Source organism: Harpia harpyja, chromosome Z, assembly GCF_026419915.1.
Source record: "Harpia harpyja isolate bHarHar1 chromosome Z, bHarHar1 primary haplotype, whole genome shotgun sequence".
Taxonomy (NCBI): domain Eukaryota; kingdom Metazoa; phylum Chordata; class Aves; order Accipitriformes; family Accipitridae; genus Harpia; species Harpia harpyja.
In genome coordinates this window covers 17,977,204-18,002,783 of record NC_068969.1, presented here as the reverse complement: position 1 = coordinate 18,002,783, position 25,580 = coordinate 17,977,204, and the positions used below count along the sequence as shown (strand labels likewise).

Below are 25,580 nucleotides of genomic sequence, written 5' to 3'. Positions count from 1 at the left end.
CTCCCAGGCTTGCTCCAGCTCCCAGGCTTTCCTTTTATTCAGACTGCACAAGCTTTTTTCCAACACCTTGCCTGCATGCCCCCCTGCCCACCCTGTCCTCAGGTGACAGTCCCTTTCGGCAGCCCCGGTGCTGCTGATGAGCCGGTGGTGTACGCAGGCTGCCGGCTGGGCTCCGGTTACTGCTGTTTACTTTGTTTGCTTCACTCTCCAGCTGCGAATACTTGAGCCAGCTTGAAGGCGAGGTTTTCAAGCACCCTGTGTGCAAGTTGTAATGCCAGCATGGGGCTTGCTGGGGAACAGGCTGTGTGTGATTAAGCCATTTAGGCTTGTCATAAATTTTTTTTAAAGTCAAAACAACACAAATCCACCTTTTTTGGTTAGGAGGAGGAGGTGGCAGCTGAACACTTTTGGGGCTGCATGCTAATTAATGTTGCTTTGTTTGTGAGAGGCATGGCTAAAAGAAGAGGAATTCAGCGCAGACTTACGGGCCTGCACATTTGGAAACAAAATGGGGAAGTTTCCCTGTCCAACAATTTCCAATTGCTTCCTCTATGGTTTCCTGAGTAATTCTGACCGCCGGTTATAAAACAGTCTGCCTCGCTGTTGCAGGATGCATCATCCCTCAAATCTCCCTTTGGCCCACCGTCTCCCCAGGCTGCTCGGTCCCTCCCTTCGGGCTCCCTGTGCTGTTTGCAGCTGGCAGCAGGAAAATTTCCGACCCCTGGGAAGTTAGTTTCCTGACGCTGCTGTGTGATAGACAATAACAGCAACAGCCCTTGTGGGACTGGGGTGGGATTGGGAGTGGATTGAAGATGAGCCTTGAACTGTTTTGGGGAGGTTATGGTCTGTCACGGCTGAAATGCCTCTTGATGGTTTTCCTGCTTTTTAGGTTTGAAATGCAGAATCCCTCTTGGCTTGTTTGGATGGCTTCGGAGTCACCCAACCGTGCCTGCCCCGGGGGTTCAGAGCCGGTCCTCCTCCTGGCACTGCTGTGGTGTGGGAGAGAGGGTTTCAGGATGCCTGTTTGGGTCTGGGTCCTCAGAGAGAGGAGGCAGAGGACCAGCCGGGAAGGAGCCCTCCAGCACCGCTCCCTCCATCAGGCCTTCGGTTGCTAGCTCCTTCGCCATTCTCTGTGGCCACCTCCACTAAGGGCTTTCGAGCTAAGGTGAACCAACCATATCCCCTCCGTGTGTAGTATTTCACAGTGTTTTTGGGGCAATATGTGGCTGTTTGACCCGTGCCCAGCCTACTGCAGTGGTTGCTTTCCACCTTTGATCTGCATTTGGCCCGGTGCTGTGATGCTGGTGTCCCGCACCCTGGCAATCGGGAGTCAAAAGCATCCCTCCAGCCCTCGTCTCATGGTGTCTGGGTGTCTGTTGGGACTTGGTGGGTAGCAGGGCAGAAATAAATGACAAGCTGATGCAGCATTGTCACAGGAGGAGCTGGGCCTTATTTTGGCAGCCCCCAGCAGACTGCTGCCTTGAGCAAGACTCCTTGGCCTGAAAATGGTCCTGTAATTGAAGCAGTGAAGATCTGTCTCACCTAATGTAAGCCTATAAATATGAGGCTTTATGGATAAGCTGGAGGTCTAGTTTTCTCTGTTCCGTGGAATGCAATGGATGTTTCCAGAGGACAACTCAAGTATTGTCCCAGGGGCGTGCAAGCAGAAGACCAAGTACATGCTTGCCCTTTGGTGCTTGTGGATGGGGAGGCATTGGGAAGTGGGTGGATCCTGTCTGGGGAGAAGAGACTCTCTGCCCAGAGCCTTTTCACAGCGTGATCATCTCTGTAAAGGCCAAGAAAACTTGATCTGAAAGTCTGTTTTATTTATTCATTCCTAACTCCAGCCCTGCTTTGAGGGGAGGCCATCAGCCTTGCTAGGCACGCAGGCAGTCCTGGCACGGCCATGTTCCCGTGCTGGAAGAGTGTGTTCGGGGAGATATTTGAAATGCAGCAGAAACCCCACACTTCCTTCAGAGTTTTGACTCTTGCATTTTTCATCTTGGGCAGACTTTAAAGTTTTCTGCAGCATTCAAGGGAACGTTTTGGTTTCCCTTTGCCCACATGTCAGCATTCCTGAACAAAGCAGCCTCAAGATTTGTGGAGCAGATTCTTGAAATTCTGCAAATGTTTTGAGCCAGAAGATGTTTCCAGAAACTGCCTGACCTAACAAAAAGAGTTGGTAGGACTTGGGTACGGCTTGGGGAAAATGAATAAGGCAATTCCGATCAAAACCACCATCCCTGGTCTTGGGAGCTGTTGCGCTCTGCCACCTTGTTGTTGTTAAACCACAGCTGTGCTTACTTGAACAAACCAGATAAAGAAGATATGCATTTTAAAACTGAGGCTTGGTGCCCTGCTCTTGCAATGACTTCCCCAGTGATCCTAGCAATGTCATTTAAGGCTAGATCTGAAAAGGGGTTTAGATACCTAAAGATGGACTGAGGTGAAAGGGAAGCAAGGGTGTTGGCAGCTCGGGTACCTGCAGGCACTGCAAACCCGCTTAAGCCTGCTGGGGATGTTCTCCTGAGAACGTCCAGAGGTGATTCAGTCTTGTGGTCACCAGCACCCCATAGTTTACACTCTGCAGCACCCACGTGTTGCTGTCCTGGTCTGTCGTGGATGCTCCATGTGCGTTCACGATGAGTCTTTGTGGAAGAGCTCAGTGGGAGCTGCTGTTTTTGCCCAGAAATAGGGAAGTGGAAGTGCTGCCTTTTCCCTGGGGCTGGGTGGCCAGCAATGGCATTTTGAATGGGGAACATGACAGCAAGCTTTGCTTGCTGCCTTCCTGTTCTGATTTAATTGTGCTTTTGCTGGTTGCTGGGGTTTACGCATTAGGTGTCTCTTCCCATGAGCATTTTATTACAGGCGTGAGCATGAGTGACAGGGAAGGGGATGCGGAGTGTCACACCACCCGAGGCAGCCGTGAGGAGGTGTTGGGAGGCAGGAAGGCTCCTGTGTCTGGGAACATTGACCCATGTATCTCATTACCTGGTTTCTGAAGGAGAAAGCAGCAACCCCAGTGCAGACGCATTGCTATTTTGACCCAAATATGGGTTTTGTTTTGGGTTGGTTTTTTTTTTTTGGTTTTGCTAGCACATTTCTGGTGTGCTGGGAGATTGTGGTATTAACATTTTCTCTTCAGAGAAGAGGTTTGACTTGGAGTGAAATTGCTGATTGATTCCCTTTTTTGCCCTCCACCTCCCCCCTCTTCCCGCTGAAGTCAAGAACCACTTCAAAGGCTCAGATGTGTTGGTGCCAGATGCCATGCAGTTATTGTTAGAAGAATCTGAAATATAATTGAAAACAAACCTTTGTTCAGCCAGGCATATCTGGCTGTAGTCTTTCACTCACGACAGAGATGGGTGCTCAGCCTCTTCAGCTAGATTTGGTGTCTACACACTTGTCGTGGCAGATGAAATGTCTGTGAATTCTCTTACATCTGGTAAGTGTTTTCAAAATCCGGAAAGTGCATATTTTAAGGAGGGTTTTTTCCTACCTAGGAACCCACACTGACGCTCAAAAGTTACCAGCATATTTGTGGAATTCCTTGCAGTAATAAAACACATCAGATTGGTCTTGGCAGGCTGATTTCAATAGAGATGCTCCAAGTCCAGGTTCCTCTGCTTGGCAAGCACAGAGTTGTCCTGCTTTCTTTTAAGACTTGTCTTTTCTGTGGGATATAGGATATTGTTTGACGTAACATCGAAAACATTTGTAAAAGCATGGATAAGACAGATGTCAGCATTCATTGTAGTTTCATTTGGTGTGAAAGCAGAGGCTGGTGTAGAAGGTTTGTAATCCAGCTCTGTTAGTTCTCTTAGTTAAGTCCATGAGGCTGGAGGCTTCTGAAGGAGCCCGGCAGACTTCAGGTGCTTTGCACGTAGCAGCCCTCACTTGCCTGATGCTGAGTATGAGCTGTTTGCAAATGGAATCTCATGGGGTGTGAAAACATGGTACGTGGTTGCAAGATGCACAGTGTGTTTTAGGTTCCTGTTTCTTGTAGTTATTTTCTATGTATAATTTAGAAGAGTGCACCAGGTCTGTCTTGGATCAGAATCTGAACTGCTCCTGTGCACATTAACCCAGGGTATTGCCCCGGGACTCGGATCTGTTATGCACATGCTTTGTGTGACAGCGTGGACATCACTTTGTCCCTCCTTGCTGCAGGTACCTGGACCCTCCTCAATGCTGAGGCAATGGTCCGAGAGATGCTGAAACCATTAGTACAGCTGAGAGCAGGGAAGAGCAGCAGGGAGCTGTGGCTCCCTTGTGGAGGTTACTCCTGTAGCCTAACTTGGAGAAATGGGTCCCTCTGAAATTTAATAGGGCCTTTAGCTGCGTGAGGGTTGCTGAATTTGGTGTTTCTTTTCATTTTAATTTGCCTCCCCTACCAAAAGCACTAGCCTCATTGCATATGGCTGCCTGTCTGTTGTTTATTATCTCTGTTACACTGTGGTTAGTGCTCACACATGATATTTCTTTGGTTTCAGTACAGACTGAGCGGGTTGTCCGCCACTGGATCCAAAAAATGTAAACTATTTATAAATGAAAAATACTCTCCAGTTTTAAAGTGCCGTGTTGTCCCCTCTCCCTCCAGCATGTGCACATTTGGCTGATCTTGTGTAATCCCACTGATGTAAATCCAGATCTCTAACAATTTATGGGACTGGGGGCCGCCTGGAGAAATTTTGATGTGACCTTGTGCTCATGAGGGGAGAACATGAAGCAATAGTAATAAAAAGTAATGGAAAAATGTTATTTGGCTGTGTTGCATTCAGCACAGATATGGACCCAAGCGCAGATAAACCTTCCTTTAGAGTTCAAGGATTCTTGATTTTGGTTTTCCAGTTGGGCTCATCTCCATCATAAGCAACTCTTGAGATTTTGGGACAGAAACTTATTAATGTGGCTTAAAATGACCTGTAACAACCAGAGTGCTTTTTTTAGTACTCCTTACAATTAAACTCTGTTTGTTCTGTCTTTTGAGCATGTACTTAGTTTTATATTGAAGTAACAGCCTATGTTTAGTCTCCCAGGGAAGAAAAATAAGACAGGATTTAATAATATATTAAGGGAGACTGGGGTAAGTTTTCTGTGCCTGTTTAGAAAGCAGGGGAGGAGGTGATGCTGGGTGGGCCAGGAGGGGACAGGCTGGACCAGAGGCTGAAATGGTCAAGCCCAGGGGGCAGGAGAAGAGGAGGCTGTGAAGTAAATACAGGGTGTTTAATTGAGGAGCTTGTTAGCCAACAGCTGATGGCTTGTTTTTGTAGAGAGCAACAGGGGACTTAAGGTGAGTTGTTTCCTGGTTGGGATGAGTGTTGCACACATGGCCTAGGAGTGATGGAGCATCGATGGAGCTGGTAGGAGCGAGGGGTGTGGGAAGCAGAACTGTTCAGAAAGTGCTCCCGAAAGAGAGAGAATTATTTTGATCTATGGTGATATGGTTTTCCATGCAGCTGTGGTGACAGTAAATGAGGCAGGGCTGTCCTGCTTTCTGCTTAAATCTGGAAGATTAGAGGGCAGCTGAAAAAACAGGTGGGATTTTTTTGGGAGACTGTTCACAGCACCGCAGCTTGCCATCATTCAGATGAAAATGGTGGAAACTTTCTCATTGCCAGTGCATTTAGGCAGCCTTTGCCATGTAGCTATGATTAGTCAGTCTGTAAATGGTGCAAAAATTTAGTAGTGTAACTGGTGCATAAAGGAGTAAGGCATAATGAGAGTAAATTCAGTATAGTTCCCAAGTTTTGTCTGGACACTATTTGCATTGAGGGTGATAATCCCTCGTTCTGTAAAACCCAATTGATAGGAATGTAGGGTTTGGGTTTTTTTTTTTTAATTTTGAGCATTTAGGAGCACCTAAACACATTTGCACTTCTGTCCCCCACAAGACAGCACTTGCTGGAAAAGGCTGTTACAGCGTAGCTGGGACTGTGGAACGAAGCCTTTAATGTACTGATTGCATATTAATGAACAGCCAAGCAGGCGGGACGTTGCCAAAAAGCAGTGAGTGAGAAAGCCAACAATATCAGCACGAACTTTGCACTCTGGAAAGTGTGAAGTGATGTTAGTGAAAGGAGTTTATTGCACAAGTGGAACACTGTGGTCCTCTTTGATGCCCAAATTTCTGTGCTAGTACGCCGAGGAAGAATAATTGGCTGGTGGAGCTCGATGGGTTCCTGTTAACCCGTTCTGCACCCCTTGAAACGCTCCCCACTCTCAAGTGTGTTTTGGCGGTATGGGTGCTTGCTCCCGAGCGTTTGGCGTGCTGTGGCTGGTATATGAAGCTGGAATACCTCTGAGTGCCTTGAGTTACTGTCCACATCTGGTTTGTATCACCTTCGGTGGGTTTTATTGCAAGCTATAGTGCTCTGTCTGCACCCTTCTTGCCCAGTTCTGTCCCACAGCATCGGGCAAGCAAAATCCCAGCTTTTCCTGCAGCAGGAAAAAGCTGCAAAATGGGGCGGTATATGAGTTAATGAATATAATGGCTACTGATAGTGGTATACTTTTCCTGGTATTTGGCAGAAATTGGATATCTTGGCTCTTGCCTCTTCATTAGCCAGGTTTCTTCATCCCGAGCTCATTACCAAGTCCCTGGGATGTGTTTTTTAAGAGCTCCTGTCTGCTTGGAAGGGGAGGCTGGTCCCTGCCAGCCTCCTGCAGAGCCCGAGACCTGCCGTGGGCGAGTGCCAGTGGTGGCATGTCCCCACGGGGCGCTCGGGAACGGACCGGCGGTCGTGTGCGGTGGTTTGTCAATCGCCTCGATTATGTCTTTCCGCTCTGCAGCTCCCTCCAGGAATGTGCAGTATTTGGTGTGGGGGCTTGCGTCCGCTGTGCAGCTGGGGACTTTTCCATCAGGAACATTGGGAGTATTTAAGATGATCTTGCAAATATTTTTAATTTTTGTTTTTTTTTTTTAAATTGGCCCTGGGCCAATTTTTGCTTGTCTCTGATGCATAAAGTGGGTTTGAAAAAATGTTGTTGTTTCTCCCTCTCCCCCCATTTAAACATTTCAGGAATGTGAAGTCTTGTCAGCCTTGGCTTTGCTGGGGGAAAAAAAAAAAAAATCCCTTGAGGAGCTTGGGGATGTGTTTTTTATGTGATCTCAAAACCCTGAGGGAAGGTATGGGGGGGAGGGAAAGAGCAGGTCTTTAACAAAAGCTTCCTTTATCCCAAATTTTAACGAGGCATTGCCATTAAATAGCAACAACCACACAAAAATTCAACCAACTTGACTTGGTTTTCTGATGTTCGGCCCCTTGGTTTATCTAATGCTCTCGCTTTGCTGGTTTTCCGCTATGGCCCTTCCAGTGTTTTCCAAGACAGATAAACTCCAAATTTGTAGCATAAACCTGTTCGGAAGTGTAGACAGATTGAGAAGACTTTTCATCAAGATTTTTCTGCTGCAGTTACTTATAATCGCCAGTAATCTGTGTGGAAACGGGCACGTGAAGTCTGGTTTCCTGAGGATTTCTGTCTCCAGGGCTGACTAACGTTTTAATTGACTTCTGCAGCGTGTTCCTGTTATCTCTGCATTGTGTTTCAGTATTGTCCTCCTTCCCCACCTTGGCCGTCCATGGTGTATTTTGGGAGTGTGTCGGGCTGCCTCCTTACTGTAGCAATGGGCCCAGGGGATGCCAAGCCGGGGGCAAAGGCTGCCTGTTGGCCCCCGGCCACTCTCCCTCCCCTGCCTGCCCCCGGTTCTGCAGCCCGGCAGGAGCTCACTTACCCTTCCCAGACCTCTGGTCTCATCCCAGTGTTAGACTATTTGGGATGAGGACACATGTCTGCAGCCTTGTCTTCCTTGGGAGCAAGGCTACAAACAAGATTTCCCCGTTCCTCATTTTTTGCAGGATAAACAGAGATTCGGTGGCTTTAGTGCGTTTATCCCTGAGCAGTGGGAGGGATGCTTGGGGTTTCACGGAGCCCCTCTCCTATTTTCTGGACTGTTTTTCGTGGAAGGCTGCAGGGGACACCTGCCCCCCAGCTTTCCTCTTGCCTCTCCCAGTGCAACGGGGCTGGTATGCCCTGTCACCACCACCACCTGCCCCCATGGACACTTTTGGGGGGGCTGTTGGAGGCGGTGGGAAGTGTGCCGAGCTCTCTGAGCTGGCAGTTACACCTCAACCCCACGCTTGCTGCCCGGGTGGACTTTGGAGCCGAGCTCATGGGTGGGGGGGTGGGGAAACCCTGAAGAAGAAGGAGGAAATATTTGTTTAATTCCTGACGTAGTGTAAGGTTCAGAGTGAGCAGATTGTGAAACGGGTGCAGAGCGGGGAATCGCTTTGCCTGTGGTTTGCAGATAAAGTGCAGAACAGGCAGCCGATGTGGGGCTCAGGCTGCAGTGGTTGGGGGGGGGAGGCAGTGAGGTTTATTTGTTTGTGCAGTTTGTTTTTAATTTAAATAACCTTTATAATCCCCCTCCCTCTGAATAGTGATTCCTTATTTATAAAGGCCTCCCCTTATTATTTGGCCTGAAATAACAGGCTGTGCTCCAGCTTTTACGATCGGGATTAATTTTTTTAATGGACACAGGCAGGGGGTGGGCAGGCAGGGGGGAGCAGGCAGTGCGAGCCCCCCCCGTGTTTGCGTTTCCTCTGCTGTTGGGGGGTTTCGGCTTCTCTCCGTGCATACCCTGGCCCTGGGGCCAGCTGCCTGCTGCCCTTGTGGCTTTGCTGCTACAAATGAGGCAGCAATGTGTTCCCAGCTGGAGCGGGGCTGGGTAATTGCTCTGGGCAGGTTTATGGTGGGGAGGTGTGAAGTGCCCGCTGTCTGTCTGCCCCCCATGGAAGTGGGCCTGCAGATGGGCTGGGAAGCAAGTGGCCGGGAGGGTAGCGTGGGAGAAGGGATGTTTCCTTGCCGTGAGGAAAAAGGGAGCTGGTTTGGGTGAAAGCAGGGGCATTAGCCAGCCCTGGAAGGATGCAAGTCGTGAGGTGTGGGGCTCTGGTGCCCTTGCCCGCACTGGGAGCACTCAGTGGGTGCTTGGAGAAGCACACTGGGATGCCAAAGTGCACCTCTGAAGTTTCAGACTCTGCACTTTACTTACTAAGGAGTGGGAAAAAAAAAAAAAAAAAGGTGACAAAGGAGCCATTTGCAGACTTCTCATAAATATCACAGGGGTTTCACAGCAAAGTGCAGAGACCACTGAAGCTGGTTGGGCATACCAGAAACTTTATGAAATAGTTGGATTTGATCAACACTTAATCGCTCACAGGCTGCTTGGCTCAGTCTCGCTCGCCCTCTCCCCTGTCCCGGAGGAGGCAGGGGGGTGCGGGAGCTGGACTCGTGCCCCTGCTGCCGACGGCGTGTGTCTGTCAGGTGGGTTGATGGCACATGAGGACGTCTGTAAATGCCCAAGGTAAAATTTAGCAGGCATTGAGCGTGCTCTTGCCATAACAAGAGAGCAGCTGGGCTGCAACAGGTTGCTGGTGCCCCTTTAGGTGCAGGACAGTAAATGAAATGCCTTCTGCTCTCCTCCATGGAGGTGCGCAAAGCTTTTGTGGGCAGCCTTGCAGAGCTTTTTCCAAGTGGCTTGTTCGTGTGCTGTTTAACAGGCAAGGGTGCCTTGTGGTAAGGTTTTATTTGATGCTGTCCCATCCGTAGCTGTTGCACATATCAGCTGCAGGCAGCCACCACCTTACCTGCTGCTCTGTTGGCCAAATTTAACTGTCAGAGCCCCATGGGGTGAGTGTAGGACAGCTGCAGGTGAATGGCAGAACAGTGGATTCACTGAGGACGATGCCCTTAATTTTAATTGCCTGTAAGAGTATTTTAGGTGTATGCTTTACTAAAACCTCTTGCTAATGGCTTCCCTGCTCCTGGCTGTCCAGGCTTATGGTGTTTCCTAGAGACCTTTTCTCCTTGGGTTTAGAGGAGCTCTGTCTCTGCAGGCGCACACATGCACATGTTTTTCTTCACCCAAGTCCTTCCCAGCCCAGAGTTTCACTGCTCTTGCATTACCTTGTGGGCCAGCATCCAATTTTGAGCACGGGAGAGATTCTTTGTGCTGAAAACCAGTTTGCTTTTTCCCTAGCAGAACTAAGCAGAAAACTTCACATATGGGTTGGAGTTTCCGATTAATTTCATAAAGTTATTAGTAAACAGGAATGGAACATTTTCAGCAGCAGCAACATTTTTAAAAAGTTTGCTTACAAGCAGTTTATTGATTTAGCAAATAGTTGGATAACACAAGCCTGGAGGTGTATGATAGTTAATGTGTAACCATTAAATAGACTTATTTGGGCACTTTTTATGTGTTGGCATAGCAATTAAAGCTTATAAACCTGTGGAGAGTGTTTTTATGTGGAGTAAAATGAGAACCTTTATCCCAGAGAAGGTGTTCATGGAAAAGGTACAGTTTATGTAACTGTATTCACGTGACTTGACGTAAGCGTGGGGCTGCAGAAAAAAAAAAAAGCTACTAGAGCTAATTCCCGAGGCCAATTGCAGTATCACTGTGTATTGGCTTTCCTCCCAGTGGCCAATTTGGTATATTGAAATCAGTGTCATTCCATGGGGGGCATTTTATTGTGGGCCTCCTGAACAGAGGGTTATGTCCTTGCTCTAGACAAATTATTTTTTGGCTCTTGCCCCTGTATGTGGTGGTGGTGGGGGGGGTGTGTGTCTTGGAGCAACTTTGGTGGTGGTATCAAATTTGCTGAAAAAAAACAAAAACAAAAACAAAAAAAACCCCAAACCATAAAATGGTTTCCTGCTGGCTAACCTGATCAAGCAGTAAACATGTCCCATAGTTCTTGAGAAGGTCTGTCCTGGTTAAAGCAATTGCATAGGAACCCAAGCTTTGTGGGAATGTGGAAAAGCCTTGGGTTTTTTTCCTTACCTTTTTCTTTCCCGTACAGCGTATTTCTGTTTGGGGGATTCAGTAGATGGAGTATATATATATATAAGCTGTAGCTCCTCATTTTTGACTAAAAAAAAAATGAAGGCTGAAAACCTGACTTGTTTCAGGTCTTTGCAGCAATACCTTCTCCACACTGGAGCATGTGGATGGTGGGGGAGAAAGGATGGAGGGCAGCCTGGCTCAGTTTGTGTAACTGTGAGTGCAGAGCTCCACGCAAATATTGACACCAGATTTCGTGGCAGATGTGCCATTCCTGAGATGCCTTGCGAGTAAAAGATTCTTCTCTGGTGCTCGTTGTTGTATGAAGCAGCCCCTCCTGGGGTGGTGGAGGTGGTGAGTAAAGGGGGAGAAGCTCAGTGAGTGTTAGTGGCGGAGCTGAGAAACATGATGCTAAAGGGGGTTTCACCCAGAAATACTATGGTATTGCATTATGAGGTATCTAACAAATGGATGGATAGTCTGACAGATGGCAGAGAGGGATGGGACACCTTGGTATGTCTGCACTGCCGATCTGGCACAGGTCCGATTGCAGAGGATGCATGCATCTGCTCTGCTCTTTGCACCACAGGATAGCCGTTACTTTTTCCACATCTTTAAAAAACAAAATAAAAACCAACTGCCATCCACAGAAAGGGAAAATTGTAAAATTCTGTTTTCCATCAGCAGTTGGCTGCCTGGGCTTTGCACTGTGGCAAGGGTGTTTTGCTGAGCATGTGTGAGAGAACCTGCTTTCTCTGCTGCAGTTCTAGAGAATACACTGGAGGATTGTTAACATCAGCCAGATACCTCTGTAGTATGGCTTTGTAGCGTAGTCTGGACAAAAGGTTAAATCAGGCAGTCGTTTCTGCAGTGTTATTTCCTATACAACACTCTGGAGAAGGTTCAGTATCACTTAGTTAACTTTTGCAGAGCCATTTCCTGTAGGTTTTGTTAGAGAAAAGCTAGATTATGTGTTTCCAGTTGCAGTAGAGTTATTTTCCCCTATAAAATGCACTACAATTTCTTTTTACACAATTTTCATTGGTTTGCAAAAGGCTTTTGGGGGGGGGAGCCTGTGTATTTGGAAGATTTGGAAAGTTTTTTATTTCATACCTTGCTTGCTGTGACAAATTGAGGAAAATGTGTTTTTTAATGTGGCGTTGCTGTAGTCGAGCCAGGCTTGGAATAGAGAGTCTACATTAGTGCGTGCTACCACGCTGCCATGTGTCGGTGGCCTGTCTAGCCCAGCGTCCTGCTTCTGACAATGCCTGGTTTTAGGAAGGACTGAAGAAAACTGTGCAGCTAACAGCCAAGTTGTGACCTGCCCGGAGGAGAAAAAGTATTTCCTCTTCGTGGCTTCACAGATGTGGTAGTGAGTTGCATGAGTGTTTCTTCTGTGGTTTTTCAACCACATGATGTGCTGTTACCCTCCAGTCTGAGGAGACTTGTCCTCTTTCATCTCTCCCGTGACCCTGTTTGTGGGGTGCCTTGGGTTCTCCATCATGGTTCGTCTCAGGACTTCTTCATCTTTTGCACACGAAGTGCTGCACTTCTTTTCCATTGCCATCTGTGCTTAGAGCAGCAATGCTTTCTACGAGCCCTAAGGATTCTCTGATTACTATGAAATGGTGACATTTCTTCTCCTTATTCTCTTCATAGTGATTAATTTATCTACTCTCAAAAGGGCATGGTTTGAGTTCTCCAAATGGTGAGTACACCTGTGGCCCTCCCCAGGCAATAACAAAGCTTGGGAGCACCTTCTGCATTCATGTTTTTCAAATAATTGCTTTTTGGAGTGTGAGGTGTTGGTGCGAAGCCAAGGTGCCTTTTGCCCCATGAGAGGTGCAATGTGAGTAGTGAATGGTGAGCTCCTTGGCATGGCAACGTGGGATTGCAAGGACCACTCGGAAGAGCAAAAGGGTATTTCTGTTCTTGGCCTAAGTGTAGTGTTAGCTTTTTTTATTTTCATTGCAGCCAGGTGGCCACCCACATGGAGTTTTGTTATGGGACTTCTTTATTTATTTATTTATTTATTTTTCAGAGGCCATCAGGCAGTTTTAAGATGGCATCTACTTTGGGTTATGCCCGAGTGACATGAGCTCAAAGCAAGAGGGAAGGATCTGTCTGCCTTTTACGTCTCCCTACAGAATTTGTTGTTCGATGCAGCCTTCGTTCAGATGAAAGGGTTCCCTGTGCTTGAAGCTGGGCCTGGAGCCTCCACTGGCATATATGCACCTTCTGGTGGGCAGAAACTAAGATAGTTACAAGAAGAAAAACCTGATCTCAAATGCCAAGTGGAGCAGTATGATTCCAATAATAATAGTTAAAAGAAGATGAAATAAGCTTATCCAAATACCTTCTGAATCCAGAAGTTTTGCAAAAGATTGGGTCCTTAATTGCTTCCTGTAGCAAAAGAATAGGGAAATGTTCCCCTTCCCATCCCTCTACAACAAGGAAAGGATAAAAATCTATAGAAGAGAAAGTTTGTTCTTTGATTCAACCTTAATAACATATACCTTCCCTTTGAATTAGCGGTGATGCTTTTAGTTGAGAAATTGCAGAAATCCAAGGGAGTTCATTGAATAATAAATCAAGGCATCCATCCAGCGAAGTACATCATAGCTCTTTGAAGTAGGTGGAAAAAATACCTTCCTGATCCAAAGGCAAAACGTGTACTCAGTGCTGGTGCCTCACTGATGCTAATGCAGGGTTTGAGCTTAGCTCAAGTGCCCCAACAAGGAGTGTGGAGAGCAGGACTGAGCGTGGGCCCATTAACTGGCCCATTAACTGGCTTCACATTTGTTCTGCCTAGAGTCCCGTTTGCCCAGGACTCCTGAAAGGCTAAGAGACCCAAAGAACAAAAAGTTGCAGTCCCTGGAAATAGGGGCTGTCTTATAACCCTGGGAAGTCCTGAGATACTGGACTTGGGAACAGCAAGCTCATTTGAAGAACTTTCTAAAATTTTATTGGCCATAACTTTTCCTCTTTTTGAGTCTTTCTGCAGTTTGAGTTGTGCTAATAAAGAAGTCTGGCTTTGTAAGTGGAAGGAGTTGAAAAATAGCACCAATAAAAACTGTAAAGCTCTCAAACATTTTTAAAATAGTGCTTCTGTAAAAGATGTGGCATTATATGCTGGGGTGGAGAGTAATAAAGATTTTTTACTAGGGCTCTTCACAACTTGGTCATAAGCTGTACAGCTGTCCCAAACTCTCCTGATAAAGCCTTTCTACCTGTATACATCACTATAGATGTATTGCCTCATGCATATATAGATGTATACATGTTTATGCATTTGTAGCTGCATATGTGTCTGTAAATTCACATAGTGAAACAGTCGTGTACATGTGCAAGTTATTTAAGCAAGAATATATGCTTATTTGTGATGTTCTGCTGTATATAAGGAATGCGAAGACTGGTATGTAATGGAAAGCAGCAATAGGTTTAACCATCTCCTTGACTTCTTCATTGCATTCTTTGGGCAGAGACTTGAGCACCAGCTTCATCTGCTTTGAAATCCCTGCCGGTATCCTGCTGCTGTCCCAGCGGTAAACACCAATACAGCAGTTATGCTGAAAAAAGTATGTATGCTTGTCCCGATAGATGGCCCTGCTCTTAACTTCGAGGCAGGAATATAGTTTTCTATAGCACATTGTAAAATAGAGCATCTTCTGGAGGAATGTCATATTCTAGGTCATACTTATTGTAATTACGGTGATCGCTTACATGTAGAATCAATGTAAGGAAAGTGTCTACCATGTCAAACAGTATCTGACCCGCTGGCTTTCTCCTGCTGGCGAGAGGTACACTGTGGACCACCATTTGGAAACTCCTGCATCACACCATTGCCTCTGTGATTTGCTGCTTCAGCCTCTTGCTAGCCAAAGGTGATAATACAGCTGTCTGCCATCAAGTGCTATAGTTTGTGATAAGGTGAGGGCAGAGGAAGCCATCTCTGCTGTTCTCTGCACATGGCCTGAAAAAGAGGTTTATTGAGGAAAATAGCTTTGCTTAGGACCTAAAATATGGAGTAAATTAACTTGAAAGTCTCTTCTGGCTTTTCATTGTCAACTGAAAGGTAGTTTCACGGTAGATTTATTTGCCTTGTTTTGCAGCAAATGCATTATATATAGCTTGGCTTTTATTTCTCTTGATCTAGGTGGAAATGGCTTCTTTTAAATGCAGCCTTTCCATCTTGAAGGTCAATTAAAACAGGTTGGAGGTCAGATAAAATAAAAGGGACAGAACATTTGCTTCTTGGTGTATCTATTTCTGTAATGTTATCAGTGCATGTGGTTTTATTTCTAGCATTTTGTTCCAGGGCTTCCTCTAAGACTGAACAAATTGAATCAGTTGGATGCAGTACAGCTTCCAATTTGGGGTTAGAAATCCATTAAATTGCTTGGTGCTTTATTGGCAATACAAAAGTGCTTGGAATGAAAGTGCATTATGATTGGACATTGATTACTCGAAAGGATAGAGGGTGAATGCCTGTGTAAACCACACACCTCCAGCCAGGATGGCCAGCTTAGGGTTTTTTTTTAGCTTAAAATGTGCATGTTTTGCCCTTAAAATGCAGTTCTTTATTGCAAAGACGAACTATTTTTAAACTGAAAATGGAGAGCTGTCTGCCACATGTTTTTCACACCTCTTGGGGATTAGAGCTGGCCCTGTATCATGCAGTGCTGCCAACCATTGACCGCCCCACAGGTAACTAGTCCTGTAGCTGATGCTTTGAGGTTATATACACCATTCCTTTCCATGGACAAGATCTTTGGATTTGGTCAACCTCTCAGTTTCATCCCATGGCATTGGAAAGTGCAGGGAATGTCCTTGCTTGGATGGATTTTAAACTGAGTAAGTTTATGGTGAGCATAGCAAGGAATCCAGTGTTGTAATTCCACTCGGACTGCTGCTAGGATCAGATGGGGATTTATTTCCACTGTAGAAAACTGCAGAGCTGTCTGGGTGTTTTGTGAGACTGGAGTTATTGCCACCAAGTGGGAAGAGGGGAGCGGAGCTGGGAGGGACGACCATGACCGCTGCCTCTGTCCTGGCAGGTACAGCTGAGTTGGCTGCTTTGGCCCTGGTCGGTTAGTTTGAACTTTGCAGCACTTCTAATGAGACAGAGCTTCAAGTCAACATATCTGCTGAGATTTTTCTTAGATGACGGCACAGCAGATGTGTGGGGTGGCTGATGAGGAGCAGCCACTGATGAAGTAGCGGTGTAGCGTGGCCAACTTGGGCTGGTGGAGAATGGGAGAACAGTGGTTCTTTCTGGGAAATGCCTCTTTGCTTTTACACCGTTCTGCTGTACGGAGGCGGGAGGTGATGCAGCCCCTTTCTGTGGTGTTAAAAAGCAGTGTCAAGTGCAGGAGAGGCAGGAGCGAGCTGGTTGAGCCCCCATGCCCCAGCTGCAGGAGAAATCTGCACACTGTTTTTCTAAGACTTTTTTTTTGTTTTCCCCAACTCTTTGCCTGACTAGTTTTAACCAGCGCACAAATATTCCTTTGTGCCGCTTCCAAGCGAGCGTGTTTTTTTGGGGGGGAGATCAGTCCTTCCTGATTAACTATTAATAAGAATCAACCTTAGGGAGAGAATGAAGCGCCGAGCAAACACCGCGGGAGCGGGTTGCCTGCCCTCTCCCCACCATTAATGATTGACCGGGCTCTGCTCCGGCACGGCTGGGCGGTGCTGTGCCCCGCGCTGCCACTGGACCAGGCACAGCCGAGCCCTGCTTGCCACCAACTTCGCAAAGGGGCGATGCCAGGTGTGTGCCAAAACTTCAGCATCAGGGTTCGGCGTTCTCCCTTCCTATGTGTGTGCAAACACGGCGCTGCTGGTTAGTGGCACCGTGAGAGCTGTGCCTGGTGATTTATTTACTGAATTAGTATTTCTGGTAAACTGTGGTGTTGGAGCGGTTGAAAAATGTTTTCTTGGCTAGTTAAGTACTCTGAGCTTACCAGAAACGCTTGTGGACATGATTGAAACCACTTGCATCCCCAAAGAGAGCAGAGCACATTACAATCTGTGTTTTAGGAGAAAATGTATCTTAAAATACGGGTTATTGGATATTATTGAATGATTGTTGACCTTGGATGTTTTCTTGCATTGTAGAAACTTCTGAGCAGTGTTTGGGGAGTTTCTAAATTATCTCTCTTTTCCATCTGCACTCGACCTGTAACCCACAGCTGGATTTTGCAAAGTCATGTGGTGGGAGGGTTAGGCTGCCAACAGTTGAACATACTGCTGTGGGTCTTTCCAAGCATCTGAAAAAGACAAAGGTTTAACATGGTTTATCTGCTGTGAGTACTTGTGAAAAATTGCACAACTTGAAGATAAAAGTATTTGCTTTGCAGAAGTAGCAATTTTTGAAACCGTAAATAGCACTTAATGCTGTTTTATCAATGTAGCTCTTGTTATCGGTTAATGGAGGCTTAGTAGTTGTTCTAAGGTAGACAAGTATAGTAAATTATATAGTTGTTAATCCTCAATAAATTGGTTTAGTATGTTGAATACACAGTGGGGAACCTTAATTGAAAATGTTAGTAAAGAAGTCATGGCCTTTATTGATTTACTGAAGAAACACAGTGGCAATGGAAGCGGGAGCAATTTGTTTCATGAGTATTTTGTTTATGAGCTAAGCCTCCAGCCCTCGCTTCAGCAGTGTAAGACACAGTGTGCTTTGCCTTGTGGAGGCAAAATCGCTGAGAAAGAAGTTTGCCATCAAATTAGAAAAAGGTGAGTTTGCTCTTACGTGGTGGAGCAAACAACTTGCAGGGTTTTCGTTTTAGGATATGTCTTTCTCATGACAGTAGGTAGCACTTTAATTAAAACAATAAACTCAGAACAAACCCTATGGGTGTCTGGGCAGATGAAGGGTGGAGTTTTATTTGCAGGTTTAAAAAAAACCTTCCACATCCTGCTTTTCCTTCCAACTACTTACCTGTCACAGGTGGCAAACCAGGATTGCTTTATGTTAAATTAAATCCAGTTATTTTTATTTAGATGGCCGTGCCCCCTTTGAAATGTGTTTTTTTGCTTTGAGGCAATCCTTGCAGCTGATGGCTCAGTGCGTTTTGGAGAGGATCAGTCTCCTTCAGGCAGTGCAGCTTAATAGAAGCAGCAAATAAAGTGAAAAATTGCTGCAATTAAATACCGCCTGCTCTAACCCTTGCAGTATCCCCTGTTCCCTGCGTACAATACTGCCTTTGACTGGGCTGTCTTATTAGCAGCAGAGGAACATGCAATCCTAATGGGAGGGTTTGTAGCCTCAGTAACTGCGGGCTATGTGGCTGCTGCTAGTATTTTTTTCTTCAGAAGCAGAGAAAGCGTTGTTGAATACCTTGTCATTCATACATGCTTTGTCCTGCCATCTTCTGTTGCTTCAGGTCCCTGCTGGCTGCTGGGAAAGTCTACAGGCCCCCAGGAAAGGGAAAGGCTGTATCAGCCACGAGGACTGCTGGGGCTGGTGGGGCACACTGCAGAAACAAGGGCTCACAGTCCTCCCTCTGCTGTTGAGGCCATTGGATGGCTTTAAAATTAGTTCACATCTTGAAATCTCACTTTATGTTTTTTGGAGCATGGAGCAGTTGAAATGCTGAGAAAACTCTTGTTGAGTGGACCAGGATCAAGCCCTGGTGAAATGAGTATCATGTCTCTCCTGATGCTACAGAGGCATAGCAAGAGGTCCCTAAGCACCTGAGTTTCCCAAGTGCTTTGCATGTATATATGCAAGTACTTGCATATGTGTGTGATTGTGTAGATTAAGCTAAAGCTAATCTTTCTTTCTTTAAAAAAAAAAAAAAAAAATTAAAACATTTGGGGTGTTTGGAGGAGATGGTCTTCCAAGCAAAATAAAAAAAAAAAAAGCAGAAAAGAACTCCATTTTAGTTTTGCTAAGGTTATTAAAATAGGAGGAAATGAGATCCTAGGTTTTGTCAAAACACACTTGTGTAAACCGAACAGCGCCTAAAATAACCTGACACTACCCTTTTTGAAGAGACAAATAACCCTGTGAGAGTTCCTTGTTGAAGGAGATGTAGAAGCCCCAGCAGCAGCATAGTGTTACCCAACACTCCTGCACGGGACTTCTCTGCCCTTCCTCAGCCACCGAGAGCGTGGTTGCTCTCCTGTGCTGCACGTTGGAGCCAGGGAGCTGACAACGATAGAGATATTTACGTTTGCAGCCTGGTGCGAGCAGACCAGCTCTGGTGGTTTTCTTACCAGGCTTGTACGCGCAGGCGTCCTTATGTGCCAGATGTGTGGTCTCTGCATGCTTGTGAGCAGAAACAGTTGTGAGCAGAGTGACAGACCAGGAGGAAGGGCCAGGGCTGAAAATCTGTCCCTGAAAGTTACTTGAAGATAAGAAGATAATTCTCTAATTCCTTGAACCATATCAACCACATGCTAAATTAAATTGTAGTCCGGCACAATGCTTCTCAGTGATGTGGTTTTAATTAGTATTCTTTGCATTAATGACTGCATGCATCTGCTGGAATCAGTGTGGTATTGATTCTTTGGTGATCATGCTACAGGAATTTCCTTTAGACAGTATTGTTGGTCATGACTGAGAGTGATTCATGGTGCAGTTTTCTTGGTGTCTGGATGACCTCTCAAAGTTTGTCTTCGCTGTCAAATTAGCTCATATTATGGTTTGAGGGTTGCCCTTAAGTTGACTCCCTCCTGCACATAAAGCCCCTTATATGAGCAGGCTATTAACCCAAGCTAATATGATGCTGCTGCTGCTAATTTGAGCTAGGGCATAAGTAAAGCCTGAGTGAGCACATTCGTTTAGCTGCTAACAGGACCTCTCAGTGATGGGGCACAGCTTCATCCACATGGGTGCTGCTTGTCCTTCCCGTGTCCTGAAGAGTCCCCTTCTTCTCTTCAAAGCTCTTACAGCACCAAGCTGGGACATTCACCTCTCTGGTGCCCTGTGTTTTGTTGCTCTTACCTCATTTTTGGACGTAACTCATGCTGATGCTTGGTGTGGGACATTTCTGTGCCCCAGCAGTGTCCCTTCTCTTGTAAGTTGGGTGCTTTGCACGGGCAGGCAGAGCTCCCCGGAGTACGCCGTAAAAAGAAATCACGAGGGCCTCGGCTTATCACAGCCGTGGGTGCCCCAGAAACGTGAGCATCCCGGAGGTTGCACAGCCCAGGCCAAGTATTGCTCACCATTGTGGGAGCTCACGCTTGAGGCTGGCTGAACCACAAGATGTAGCGTGGGTGCAGAGCCCTTCAGTGCATCCTTCAGCAAAGATCTGTTTCTGTTCTTTGTCCTTCCTGACCATAGGCCTGTTACGCTGAGTTTGGGAGCAGTGGAATAGAGGTGAGGGTGATGAGGGAGCCGAGGGTTATAAGAATCTGTGGTTTTCTGTCAGTTTAGCAGACGGATTCAAAGGAAACCCAGGAATGGCTGTGGTGGGTTGGGTGAATGATTTCCCCAAGTCCAGGCTTCAGCTTCTGGCGGTGCTTCAGCCACTGCAAAGGAATCTGCAAGAAGTCCTCCAGAAGGTAATTAAGGACTGCATGCCTAGTATGTGAAAGCTCCTTCTGACTCTCATCACTGTGGTGGTTCATGCAACTCCATTTAGTGGCCATTTGTTTTAGGGGGAACTGAAAAAATCCCGTTTAAGGGAAGGTGTTGCTGTGCAGTGCAGCTATGGGTAGCTGGCACTAGCTGCAGTGGCTGTTTGGCTGCTCTTGCCTCATGGGAGTAGATTTTTGGACTTGTGCACAAGAAGGAAAAATGGACTAAAGCTGCTTTTTTCTGTCCTTACAGTCCATACAGCCACCTGAATCCTTGCAGTCTCTTTGATCGCTTTTGTGCTTCACTGTTAAGCCTCACAAGTCACTGCATATGAGGACTCTGCCATGTCTCTGGGAGCTCACAAGCTTGTTTTAAAAGAGAAATTTGAGTGTGCTTTCTTCCCTGCGCAGCTGTATACTTTTAGCATGGGCAATGTGTTCCCTTTCTTGTTCCCCTGGCCCCCATCCCCAAGCTAATTCAGCTGCAGCCATGCTTTTCATACCCAATCAAGTGTGTATGGGGCCTCCATTCCAGTGCTGTAAAGCCATCTACAAACATGTGGGAAGAGGATGGTGCCTATTCAGTAAGCTGTGGACTAGGCAGCTATCTTTCGACAGATTAGCCAGAGGAATTTCTATTGCAGGGCTCAATTGTTCTGGGCCCTTGGCTCCCTTTTGTGCAGGAGCGATGAAAAGTTGTGTTATGACAATGGTTGACAAAGTGTTTAATGAAAGCCACAGTCGGCAGTGGCAGAACTTCGAGCCATCCTCCTTTTCTCCAACGCCTGTCATCAAAAGGTGCAGAAACGCTTTTGACATAATCTTCTGCACTGACAGATAAATGGTTTTGATGTAAGGGTCGGAAGCCTTCACCTCACTGAACAGAATTTAGCCATCATCATGGTGAGCAGAAACTAGGAGGCACGTATGTCTCGAGTCCTTTGTCTGGCAAGCCAGCCAGGCACCTCTGTTTTCAAAAGAGAGGTGGATTTTCTCTGCACCGGTCAAGTTCCCAAAGCAGAGTCAAAACTTCTACATGAACTCCCGCTCTACCTCCACACCTTGCCCAAGGAGGCAGGATTGGCATCTCAGGATTCAAAGAGATGACTGATCCCTCCTTGCTGGCAGGCAGGACTCTTTATGTGACAGCATTATTACTTTCAGGAGGTGGTTTCAGGGCAGGCTTGTGTACCTGGTTATTTAACAAGGCTTTCCTTTCAGTCTCTGCAATGTTCAGTGATCCACAGTGCCATTTTCACAATGCTAACTAAAGGCAAACACTGCTTTCTTATTTAAAGAGTGGAATGGTTGAACAGACAGAACAGGGACCTTCCCATACTGATTTAACAGGCTCTCAGTTCCAGATCATGGACTTCTTAGTAACAGGAGGGGAAAACCCCTACATTGTCAGATTAGCCAATACAAGGAAGACTTGAAGTATGTAATGGATAAATAATGTGCAGAGCACTTCTCATGCCAGTAAGTCAAAATAAACTTTAAAAAACCCCCACAAACTTCAGATCAGCTTCTATTCAACAGGGAAAAAACAATCTGAACATTAGGGGCCACTCAAGTTGGTGGCTCTGCTCTGTCTTCTCTGCCATCTGTAGAAGCTTCCAACCTTTGTAGGATGCTTCCCTGAACTCACAGCCCCAGAGAAGCAGGCAGGACACTGGGCAGTCTGCTTTCTGTGTGGGTATGCCCACACTTGGGCTCGGCTAACCCCATGTGTGCAGGTGCCAGAAATGGGCTGACTGCACCCCAAAGACATGCTCTCTTGGGACTGGCATAGAACACTGTAGATGATGCTTTACATACTGCCACTTAGAAGAGATGCCCAGCACATGAGATAACTCAGATGGTTTAGGGGAGTGCTGATTTGGGAAAGGACAGGGTTTTGGCTTTGGGTTTTGAGCGCGCTTTTTTTGTGAAGAAGACGTTTTAGAATACTGATGGCAGAAATATTTGCTCAGTGAGCCATTGCACTACTGCATGGCATCAGACCAAGGGGCCCCTCAAGAAGGAACATGTTCTGTGCTATGGGAGAGCAGAAACGTGACAGTTTTCAGCGATGGGATAGCTGTGCCCCTAAGGTTGGCATCTCCAACCAGCCTGTGTTGCTGGTCTGCTCAGCTTGGAGAGGCTGAGCTGACGGGGAAGTTACAGCCCCTGCAGCGCTTTGTGCACTGCTGTACGTTTGGGACCCATGCTTAGTGGTGGGGGAGCAGTCATATGCACCCATGACCTCAAGTTTTGAGTTCCCTTTATTTGCATTACGGGAGCCCAACCAAAATTGAGGCCTCATTTCATCAGCGTCGGGCAAACCAAGACAATACCTACCTCAATTTTATTTACAGTCTAAATAGACAAGACAGACAAAGGGTGGCTGTGGAAACAAAAGCTCTGCAGAGGTGATGTGACATGACCCGGTCACTCAGCAGGAGATGAAGAGAGCCAGGAATAGACAGAGGTTTCCTGACTCCCAGTCCCAATGATCTATCTGTTGGAGCACGTTAATTCTTTCCCCCGTTTGAATGCTGTGACTAGCATGCCAAATACTGTCTAGCGAGGGGATCTGAGTTCTGGGAAACATATCTTTTGATTGCTAATGCTTCAGGCTAGAAATTCATGGGCATTTTAATGTAAGTTAAAATACAGCTAGTTTCAGAAATTGAGTGAACTCTATTTTGGTTTATCTATTAATTTCAAATTTCCTGTTTATTTTGCACTGACTCTGTATTTCTAGCTTTCATTCCCCCCCCCCCCCCCCCCCCCCCCCCCCGATTTTTGAACAGTGTATTGTATGTCTGGTGAGGATAGTTGGCAGTTGGAGTGGGTAGCATGGGGAGAACCGAAGACTTGGGCATACAAGAAAGTGGAGTTCGCTTGTATTTCTGCAGCAACCATTGGAAAGTCTTTCTGTTGCTGGAGTAGGCAAAATACAGCTGTGCTATCTGAAGAGCCAGCTACTTGTGCAACGACTTTGATGTTCAAACTTCTTGAATGGCAGCAACGATAATCAGAAAGTCGCTTTGGATTATGTTAAGCTGTGGCCATGAAATCCTTTAATTTACAAAGACCTTTGTTTTTTTCACTTGTGAACTTCTGAGGTTCATGTCAGCATCACTCAGTGATTGAGCACTGGCTAAGACAGGGATCTGGGCCTTGTGACAAGTGTAGAGATGTTAATGGTCGTGCTGATGATTCTCGTGCTTGATTCATAAAATAGCTGCTTAGCCTATATGCAGAGGAATGTTTTGAGGATAAATAGATTACCTGAAGAAATGCAAAGATTTTTAGCAATAGAAGGCATGGAAATACATGAAGACAGTTGGGTTCATGCATGATCATGACCGTGATTGCATTTTCCCCTTACGGTTTGTCACTAGTATTTCTGTGTCAGCTTTATCTTTATTGTGTTGAGCTTATAGGATATCACCTGTTGTATTTTCTCTTTTTGCCTCTACATCAGGCAGGGACAAGCTCCAACCTGATCTTGCTGTGTGGTTTGGGGGGGGGGGGGGGGGAAATAAAGTAAGTAATGTAATCTGTGGGCAAATTGCACTTTAATTCGTAATTGTGCTATGAATATGGACTTGGCTTTCAAACACACTCTGAGTTTAAACTGCAGTTTGACTTTTATTTAGATAAATGCCTTTGAGTTCATAGTGAAATGGATATCTGCTGTAGGCTGGTATTGATTTAAAGGTCTCTTGAGTGTTTTAAAAGACAGTAGGGGCTTACAGGACAGCATATTTTAAAACTAGATGCTTGGTTAGGTTTTACACTCCTGTGTAGCTTCAGGTCTAGATGCTGTTAAGAGCCAGCCTGTGTTGTTGATTTGTAGAGCCTTCTTTCACAGCAGGTATTGGCAAAAAACTGAACATTTCAGGCAAGATGCAAGGAGCCGTCTTCAGAGCTGGCTACTCTGAAATGATGGGGAACAGCATGTGCATGAGAACTATCAAATGGTTCCCGTGTGCAGGGGAATGCTTTGAGGACTTCCCATAAATGCATTATAGGAGGGCAGGTGATCGATAACTGCTTTTTAGCTTGAAAGAGGTGTGTTTTGCTTCCTGCTAACCATGCAAACTTGGTAAGCTTTGTAGTCTTTCAAGTCTTGGTATTTGTAAGATTGCTGTGGACCTAGATTTCTCTTTGCATTACCACAAAGTGCAGCATGTTGACACGAGCGATTCAAACAGGAGGTCTCCATCTATGCTCTTCTGCCAGCTGCCCTTTTTTTGTGTCCCTCGGCTCTTGGGTCACGTAGCATGGATAAAAGTTCAGTAGGTGCCTCAGTGACTTAGGTCCTGTTTACCTGTTTGGGCTCCAGACCTGCCCGGGTTCTGTGGGCGCAGCTTTAAAACAAAGAAAATACACAAAACAGGAAGGATTGGCAAGTTTTCTAGTCAGACTGGCTTAGTGGTTTGAATAAGCAGCTGAATGTTTGAGGGCTTATCTAAAATCAGGCCATGAATCTTTTGGGTTATGTTCAGAGGTGCGGTAAGAGGGTGTAATCTCCCTTGCAGAGGAGACGAGGGTTGAATTTTACCCAGGATAATATCCCAGAGCAGGGTGTGGAGCAGAGTAAAATTAAAGTAGGTCCCCCTCACAATTTCCTTGCAGCTTATTATTGTGGTTGCTTTTCTGCTACCACCCATCAATTTGCCTCCTCCCTCTTTAGATTACACACTCAGGGGAACATGCCAACACTGCATACATCATGTTAATTAGGCCATTTGTTAATTTCTGCATCATTAGTCACTTGGTCTTAATTGATCTGTGCTCTCCTGCTAAGTCTCTAGCTGCAGGTTTGACCTGTCATGTGTGGTGTGCTGATAGCGTGCATCTTGGAGGGGAGGTTTTGCTGTTGCGCCATATGATGCTACAGCAGAGCATGGCAAAGCTCTTGCTTGTGGTTTTCAGAGTTGGTACTTTATTTGCATTATTTTGGCTGTTTGCTGTCCTTAGCAGTCCTTGCAGTGCATTCCTTCCAGGAGCAGCACATTGAGCTCTAGCCCTATTTCCAAACAGGGATGTCTGCAAGGCAGGTCTGCTCTCCCACCAGGCTGTTTTCAGATAATAAAGCACAACCTATTTGCCATCCGTCAATGAAGTGCTATAATATGATCTAGATTTGGACTGTTGGGTAGTTGGAAAGCATTGGTTGGGGTTGTTGAGGACCGAAGTGTGTGCTACTACA

At 46.2% G+C, this 25,580-nt stretch overlaps 1 protein-coding gene across 1 annotated transcript in view; it reads left to right on the top strand.

Annotated features, from left to right (window-relative positions):
• Positions 1-25,580, top strand: part of LRIG1 (leucine rich repeats and immunoglobulin like domains 1) — a 95,918-nt gene that overhangs the window by 11,654 nt on the left and 58,684 nt on the right. The gene's annotated exons all lie outside the window — the stretch shown is intronic.